Source organism: Gossypium hirsutum, chromosome D06 (genome assembly GCF_007990345.1).
Source record: "Gossypium hirsutum isolate 1008001.06 chromosome D06, Gossypium_hirsutum_v2.1, whole genome shotgun sequence".
Classification (NCBI taxonomy): Eukaryota; Viridiplantae; Streptophyta; class Magnoliopsida; order Malvales; family Malvaceae; genus Gossypium; species Gossypium hirsutum.
Window position 1 is genome coordinate 14,353,400 of NC_053442.1, and position 9,145 is coordinate 14,362,544.

The 9,145-nt window shown below is 33.6% G+C and overlaps 1 long non-coding RNA gene across 5 annotated transcripts; it reads right to left on the reverse strand.

Moving 5' to 3' along the window:
• Positions 1 to 4,829: 4,829 nt before the first annotated feature.
• On the reverse strand, positions 4,830 to 9,145 carry LOC107901074 (uncharacterized). Of its 5 annotated transcripts, XR_005914534.1 has the most exons (7): positions 8,613 to 9,115; positions 8,007 to 8,086; positions 7,447 to 7,503; positions 6,314 to 6,375; positions 5,882 to 6,146; positions 5,609 to 5,744; positions 4,830 to 5,084 (listed from the first exon to the last, which is right to left on the reverse strand). It is a non-coding gene; the product is annotated as an uncharacterized lncRNA (long non-coding RNA). The 5 variants fall into 5 exon arrangements; XR_001685123.2 differs by having other exon boundaries at positions 5,609 to 6,146; positions 8,613 to 9,118; XR_005914533.1 differs by having other exon boundaries at positions 5,882 to 7,503; positions 8,613 to 9,129.

Below are 9,145 nucleotides of genomic sequence, written 5' to 3' on the forward strand. Positions count from 1 at the left end.
AGAGATTACATTCAATAAATAGTTTTGTTGCTCCCCAACCATAACAATCTCACTGCCCTTAGTCGTTTTCAAAGTTACTTTCTTAAAGGCACAATTTAGACTAACTTGATGTTCCACTAAATAATTCATACCCAAAATTAAATCAAACTCCCCAAAAGGTAATTCCTTAAAATCCATCGAAAAAAATACACCCTAAAATTTTAATGGACATCCCTTATAGATCTTATTCACAATAACCGATTGTCCTAAAGGGTTTACTACGATAACATCAATAGCGGTTTTCTCTACCCCAACACTCAGTTTATCAAGCATATTATAAGTAACATATGAATGTGTAGATCCTATGTCAATTAAGGCAAAATATGGAACTGGATAAATGGTGAAAATACCTGCGATGATATTGGGTGCATCTCTATCCTCGAAACCTCTAATGGCATAAATAAGGGCAAATTGTCTAGCCTCAGCTTGGTTCGTACTAGTTGCTACGGTATTTGTGGCCCTATTCTAGCCTTGACCTCTCAGAGGTAATTGACCCGCTCTCTGATTTTGGGTTGGAGCTTGCATTTTCCCATTTCGATGAGGACAATCTTTTACCAAATGCTCTACCGACCCACACCTCAAGCAAGCACCTAACTTTTTCCAGCACTCGCCCACATGACGCTTATCACAGTATGAACAGTTGGGAGTACTACCCCCTGAGTTAGCCACAATAACCCTTTGCTACGGTCTTCCCTTTCTGGCCTATTTTAGGGGACGAGAATTCAAATCAGTGGAACCAGAATCTCTTTTATCTAGGACCTTACTTTTCTCCCATTTTCCGCGTTCCACCTATTTGATCTCCTCCATAATTTTGGTTTTCTCCACTAAGGTCTCAAACACTCATTCGTGGCGTGAAACAACCCGTATCTTGAAGTCAAAACCCAGCCCATTTTTGAACTTCACACACTTATCCTGTTTTGTGGCAACTATACTCTGAGCATAACGGCCAAGCTTTAGGAATTCAGCTACAGTTATATCTCCTTGTTTCAACTCGATAAACTCGAGTCTGTGGGCTTTCGCATATCTAGTTCCACATAGTTCTTTTGAAAGGCTTTCTAGAAATATTCCCAAGTTAAACGTTCAACATGTGTACTCCTTACAATAGACTGCCACTAATGATAAGCCTTTTCCTTAATAAAGACATAATGCCATTCAATTTTTATTCTGGATTACAATCTAGATCCTCCAGAATCCTCTTCGTCAACTCCATCCAATATTTTTCCACAGTAGGAATCGTTCTAACAACACCTTTAAATATTTTTGCCCCATTTGATTAGAGTCACTCCAAAACAAATCCACGACTCCATAATCCAAATTGGGCTCTAACAACCCGCAGAACCCTCAGCATTTCCTGTGACATTACGTCATCTCTATTTTCGTAACCTCCGCCACCATTGGCGGTACAATCCTCTATGTAATCCTTCCCAAAGATTAGGTTTTCTCCCTTAACAGTGAGTGGCTTTACGGGTGCAACTCTACGTGACATACCCCTACCACGTCTACCTTGAGTGTTCATATTGTATTCTTGAATGTTTAAATTCTAAAGTATATCTACAATTTTCAAACAAAAAAGTTCAAGCATTAGCTATTTCTCTTAAGTGTTTATAGTTTAAATATTACAATTTATCTAAAGTATCAATAACTAAAGTAGTACCGACATCGGAGTCTCAAATTTATCTTCTTTTAAAAAATCAACTTTTCAAAAACTTGTGGCATGTCTTTTCCTAAAAATACTCCTTTATGACATCCATGCAGACTCATTCAAAAATCTACATTTTGAGTTTAGAAAACCTAGGCTCTGATACCACTACATGTAACCCCCAAATCCAGCCTAGACGTTGAGACAAAATTCGAAAGATTACATTGGCCACCGAAATGGCCTAGCAGAATTACTAAAATTTAAAAACAATTGTTTAAAATGTTTACTTTAATTTTAGAGGAAAACTTAGTGTGTTTTAAAAGGGTTACAGTTTAATTTCAAAAATTGGCTAACCTTAATGATTATTTTCTAAAAGTTGAATTCTAGAATTATAAATGTATATATTTTTCAAACCTCATTTCCTTAGTCATGCAGTGAAAAAGTGATATCAAACATAGTTTTAATAAAAACCTTATTTCATACATAATTAATTAAAACTCATATTCCTACCTCTTATAATCAAAATCAATGTTATGCATGCTATATAAATCCCAAAACCTAAGCCCCTATACCACAGCTTAAGTAAACTAATACAGTTTTTCAATAACAGAAATTGCAATTAATGAATCTAAAATATTTTTTATAAAAAAATAACCCGTGCTGAGTCCTCCAGATGTCAAGTTTGTGTCCTAACCTGGTGAGTTATCTGTAAAGATGAAAATTAAAGGAGAGTGAGCTTAAGAAACTCAGTGCGAGTCTATCACAAGTAAACTAGTGTAAAATAGCAAACATGCATACAACAAATAGTTTTCAGAACAAATGAAATCATATAGCAAAGCATAAGCCAACAGTTATTTTGAGCATGTATGTGAATATTAATGCAATGCAAGAATAACATGAAAGATTGTACCCATACTTCACTACACTCTACAGTAAGAGCTCCTTAGAAGTCTTCCAACCAATACACTCTAGTTTGTGGATGAATCACCAGTATTTGCAAATAAATTGCTAGTAGTAAAAATTATGGATTAACCACCAGTATTTTTAGATAAAAACATTTGCAAATAAATTGTCACTTTTTGTGGATGCACAACATATTTGCAGATAAAAGCTATCAATAATTTGTGGATGAACCATCAGTGTTGTAGATTATTAAACTGTCAATACTTCCTCCGTACAATCATCTCACCCCATGCAATGTAATAAGACATGCTTGTAACAGTATCATGTAAAAATAATAGACATGCTTTATCATGTATTCAATTCAATCAATAACATTAGATATGCTTAACCTGTATTAGGTTCAAAATTAATAGTAGGCATGCTTAACATGTATTTAGTTCAACAATAACAATAGGCATGTTGAACAAGCAATTAATAATATAATGGTAAAAATAATAGTAACAATTCATCAGAATTACAGAGACAGTAAACATGTAATGTTAGCATATCATCATTATTACTGTAGCAATTCAATCACCAACTCATAGATTCTAACATGTTCATTATATCAGGGACTCAATCAAGTGAATAAAAACTCTAGAAATATTTTGGGGGTTATACAAGGACTAAACTAAACAATTCATAGAATTTGGGGCAATATTGTAAAACAAGGGTTACACGGCCATGTGGCCAGGCCATGTGAGGATCTATAAGCCGTGTGGAAGGGTTACATGGCCATGTAACAAACTTTGTTAATGCGGCAAACGTACAAATTACCTTATAGGAGAGACACGACCGTGTAGGAGGTTCTTAGCCGTGTGATAGTTGAAGGTACCCTAACATAACAAAAGAACGTGACCATGTGATGGTCGTGTGGTCCATCCGTGTAGTCCACATACCCGTGTAAGAGACCATGTGGCCTTATATCTACACACGGTTTGCTCTGATTCACTTGGTAAGGAAGACACACCTTTCACCGGGAGTTCGATCAACGTTCCTCACGATCAAATCCAATCTGATTTTGCTAAATTCGGTCCTTCAATGACATTTATACACGAGTTATCAATTGATTTCAAGATTCGTCAAGATTAACAAAAGATTTGACAAGAACCGTAAAAGATTGAGTAGTTGTTGTTGAATTGAAAGATTAAAAAGGAACGATACTATTCCAGAATTACGAGTTCCACTTAACGAAACGAATGCACTTACTGAACTTTAATGAAAATATGAAAGCTATCAACCAGTAGAAAAACGATTTAACGAGGATTGATTTGATAGAAAAAAAATTTCAACAGCAAAAAGATGTAAAATATAGTGCAAAGAAGAGGAAAGAAAAGAAAAGAGAAGAAATAAAAAAGATGAAGTGAAGTCTTACTAGGATTTGGAAATAGGCAAATCTAGTCCAATTGGGAAAATAATGGTTAAATAGTTAGGGTTTGAAAACCTAGGGGTGACAAGCGTAAAACTTTAGGCCGAAATAAAAAGAAAATAAAAGGGAAGAGAGTGGCTCAAACCTAAAATCACTTAAAGGGGAAAGTTAACTCTTAAGCATTAGAACCACTACACCAAAACAGGTTTTTAGCGGCGCTTTTTTATGCCTTTAGCTGCGTTTTTTAGCGCCGCTAAAAGTATTTGCGGCGTTTTTGAAAGCGTCGCAAAAAACGCCGCCATTGTCAACGTTGCTATAGATCAGGACCTTTAGCGGCGCTTTTACACAAACGCCGCTATAGATCATGACCTTTAGCGACGCTTTTTACACAAACGCCGCTATAGATCAGGATCTTTAGCGACGTTTTTTTCACAAACACCGTTATAGATCAAGACCTTTAGCGACGCTTTTTCCACAAACGCCACTATAGCTCAAGACCTTTAGCGACGCTTCAATTACAAACGCCGCTAAAAATACCATTCTTTTGCGGCATTTATGGAAAAACGCCACTAACTTTTAAAACACATTTAAAAATATTAAATATTAAAATCAAACATTATTAATATAAAAAATTAATTAGTATTAAATATATACTTTTAGTCAAAAAAGACGGTATTTAATCATATAAATAAATTAAATTTTTTAGTCAAAATATTGAAAAATATGTTAATAATTAAATAGAAAAATTACAAGTTCAAATAATGCAACTAATTGATTGCAAAAAAAAAATGCACAAGTTCGAAATGTACAATAATAAACTTGAAAATTTATAGACTAAAATGGAAATTCAAAAACCCTTTGAAATTAGACTGAAACGGGTTTACTACATCCACTGTTTACTACATGAGTTTATTGCTTCTATAAACTCAAATTAGACATTGTTGAGGAAATCTAACACATTTTGATAAAGTAACAGGCTAATGGATATTTTACTTCTGAGTAGTGACTTAATTGATTTAATTCACTCACTGCCACTGAAGGTGGTCTCTCCTCTTCAACAGGTCTTTCATGCAAGAACCTACCTTTGAGTCGTGACTGCAAAATTAAGATAAGAGTGCTACTAGTTTAGCATGGCAACATGTGAAAACAAAAGGATTTTCATAGAGCAAAACCATAGATATATATTAACATCAATCATCAAAACATGTGATCACACAACAGTCCAGAAGTGATTTATAAAAGCTAATTCCATCACCGACATACTTTTAATATTTTACTTTCAGGTACAAATTCAGTGCATGACTATCCACCAAAACACTATTAGAATAAGGGAAATTTAAAAAACACTATTAGAATACCTATTTTCTTATTCTGTCAGCTAATTTCACTTTGATTCAAAGACAGTAGCAAATTTCACAAAATTTCTTAATTTCTCTAAAGCTTTCTATTCCTTTGATTCAAAGTAGCTTACCAGTTTTGGAGACTAAAACCCAACCTTCCTACTAATTACCACATAAAAGTGCCAAAAAGAAAAGCCCTTTAGTGCCAAAACACCATTACAATCAAGTTTCTCTATTAAGTTTTGCATTGTAAAAGCGAAGGATGTGTAAAGAACATACAGTTTTGGAGATTTTGGAGTAGTCGCCGGTGAGGATATTGTGACCGGTAGACATTCAAGTATCAGCTGTTATAACACAGTAATCAATCCCAGCGATAGCAGCTCAATATCTGTAATTTAGGAAAGCAATAGCATATCTGCAATTTGATATTAAGTTGTTAACAAATTGGGGTATCGTGTCTTATAGAATATAAATTCAAGTGGCAATTAAGTACAAAAAAATGGAACAAAGTACCTTACAACTAGGCTTGTAATGGTATGCAAATAAGCTTACCTATATGACTGTCAAACTACCAGGTTCTCTGTAGAACTAGTTGAACCAGCTGGTCTGGTTTGGTTTTATCATCCATTATAAAATGTTTTTCACCCAAGCATAAAATATTTGAAAGTGGGAAGTCAACTACACACCGTGGAGAAAGAGACGGCTTAGCTTTATTTTTTCCAGAATGGTAATGTAAGGTAGCCTCCTCCATTGATTCTGCCATTACCGCTCTTTTCTCCATTTCAGTAAGCGCAGCAATGGCCTTTTCATACTTTTCCTGCATTAACATAAATGTTGAAGCTAATAGCAGTGATGGGACCGGGAAAATTACATATAACATTTGCTTACTTTTCACAAGAAAAAAAATTTTAAGTGCCTCAATAAGGTATGTTTGAGGGGAAAATTTATAAACAAAAAAACAAGAAATTTGAACACGATGAGTACCTGAAGCACTTCAACAGAATATCTTTTGTTACCTTTTGATCTTGCTCAAATTGCATTAGGATCTATGAAATATTTAACAGACATCATTATCATAAAGACATACATATCGATAGAAGAAAATAATCTTCAACTGCTAAGAAAACTAGCAACTTTCAATTCATGATTCATGAAAACCAGAAACACTGGTTTTTTAGCAAGTTCTGGTAATGCATATTAACATTAAATTTCGTGAAGAAGCCTAAGTTGCCAGGTAAAAGCAAGCAAAATGAGTCGCATGATAGGAATTACATAGTTTATAATTATCTTTAAAAACAAGTCGGCAATTGACTAAATTTTGGCAAATTGAATAACATATTCCAGTTTAAATAACAGATAAGTTCCTCCTTGAAATGCAAAGATTAAATAGTCACTTATATCCAATTTATAAAACATTATGACATAGCAGAGGTAAAGAGCAACCTGTAACCAAGAAAATAAATTACATTTCCTCTACAGTCTATAGAGAACTGACAATCGAAGAACCAAAAGTAATAGACATAATATAAATTATTAACCTGAGAACAGCTGATCTTTTCTCTTTTATTATAACATTGCTTTTTAATGAAGCACGAATGAAAGATCTTACAGTTGTTGACTGTGAAAAAAAACTACGAAAGCTATTCACATGCAATCAACTAAGCCGTTGGTATGACAACATGCACAAAGTAGATCATAAACTCTAGGCCAAACGTAATCAATCTCTCCACAAAACTAATCCATTAGAGTGTAAAATTTCAAGATAAAATCATGTTTGAACTTTGACACCTAGTCCCATGTTCACTTATGGATAAAATATTGAAACTTTTTCCCAGGTAAAACTTGTCGACACATATGCTTGAAACATTTACAAAATCATTTTATTTTCCAGTTATTTCAGAAGACTACAGATCAATCTCATGATTTCAGCAATAATAACTGTAATCCACATCATACTATAACTTAAAACCCCAAAATCATAATTTCTTAATCCTAAATTCATCATAAACATCATCTTGGAAGATTACCCAAAAGTTTGTCTTACACTACTTAGGGGGAAAACAAAGTAAGAAATCAATATTAAGTGTTGTGTGAAGTTACATAATTCATCAGCATACCTTCCTACTGTTCACCTTTTTTCCCGCATTAAGTTCTTCAGGTTTCCTTCGGTTTCTCTGCCAATTTGCAAATATAACTTTATCTCTTAAAGCAGATGGATCTACAGATGATTTTAAATGTACAAATATGATGTCTAAGAATTAAAAAGAACAAAAGCACATTAACAGATCAGTTGAGTCACACTTGCTGCAGTCAATGCCAAAACTAATAATTGAACACTTACACCAGTATATCAAAACTAATAATTTGCAGACCAATTTTTCATACACAGTAAATCATGTGATGCTAACCTACTCAATTTTACAAGCCTTTTATCTAACCATAAGGGGATTTACCCTATTAAGCCCCATCCAAGACTAAGTACAGTTAAATCCTTTGTTGCTCAGGCTCTTTTCTTTTACTTCATTTGTGAAGTCCCTCTGTTTGACATGTACAATGGGCATGGCATTCCAACCAGACATACACCCGAGAAACATAGAACAATAACAGTTCTAGAAATTTTTAACTCTTAAAAATAATAAAATAAAATTGGTGATGGCAAGCAGTCATAGTGTCATACCGTGCACTTATTGATTTGTACATCTGCTGAGCTCCATAAAAATTACCCTCATTTATAGCTTTTTCTAATTTATCAATATTCTGCATTTCATATCAAAAGCAAAAACCAAAGCAATTAGAAAAATCATTCTTCACCAAAAAAATAAACTCATACTTCGATATAAAACTACAGTATTTATTGGTCTAATTAGAAACCATTCCTCAACATAAAAATAGAGTAAAATCATACTTAAATCTAAAGCTACACTCTTAATTGGTTTTCTCTTGAATTAAAGAAAAAAAAGAGCTTGTTTTTTCAAAGAACAGAACTTTCCACATGCAAATACTACAAACCCAAGATTAAAATAACAAAAAGGTTTAAAAGCTCCTCCTTTTGAATGAAACTTTCCATCCTTCCAACCTCCTACACTTCTATTTTCTTACCAACCAAACAAAAGCTTAGGGAACAAGTACATAAATGTAAAACATACAAAATTATCAGTTTGTTTCTATTTTTTTTTTCCAGTTTTCCACGAAAAAATATGATGGGTTATTTCCAAAATTTTTTCTTTCACTGAAAATAATCTCAAAAAAAAATACTGAAAGCAATAGAAATAAAAAAGAACACCTCTTGAACAGGAGGAAGTGCGGCTCTTCTTAGTTTTTCTGTTGACATTTTCCCTTGATATCCTCTTTCACTTCTTGTTCTTCAATGGAAAGAAAGTACTGATTTTTCTTCTTCTTATTCAGAAAGATCTGATTTCTTTTTCCTTCTATTGATTTCTTATTCAATGGGAAGTTTCAGTCTCTCTTTCACCTCCTCTTCCTCCGGTTTCTTCTCATCAAGGGTTTCCGTCTCCATAGAAATCACCAGTAAAATTAAAAGGAAATCGTATGTTTCCCTTGAAAGCCTAAAATTAAAAGAAACCCTAACAAATAGAGAGAAAATGAGTAGCTCTGATTTTCTTATTGAGTGCAGTGAAATGAAAAGGAAAAAAAGTGTGATTGGTGTTGCTGAAAATGGGAAATTTGGGGGCAAATTTTGAGATTAAAAGGGAAAAAGAATTAAGTAGAAACTTTTATTTGGGAGATCAGAAAAAGAGGGAGTAACGAGCGGGTAACCAAAAACTGAGCGGGATTTTGATTACCTTTTGCGGCATT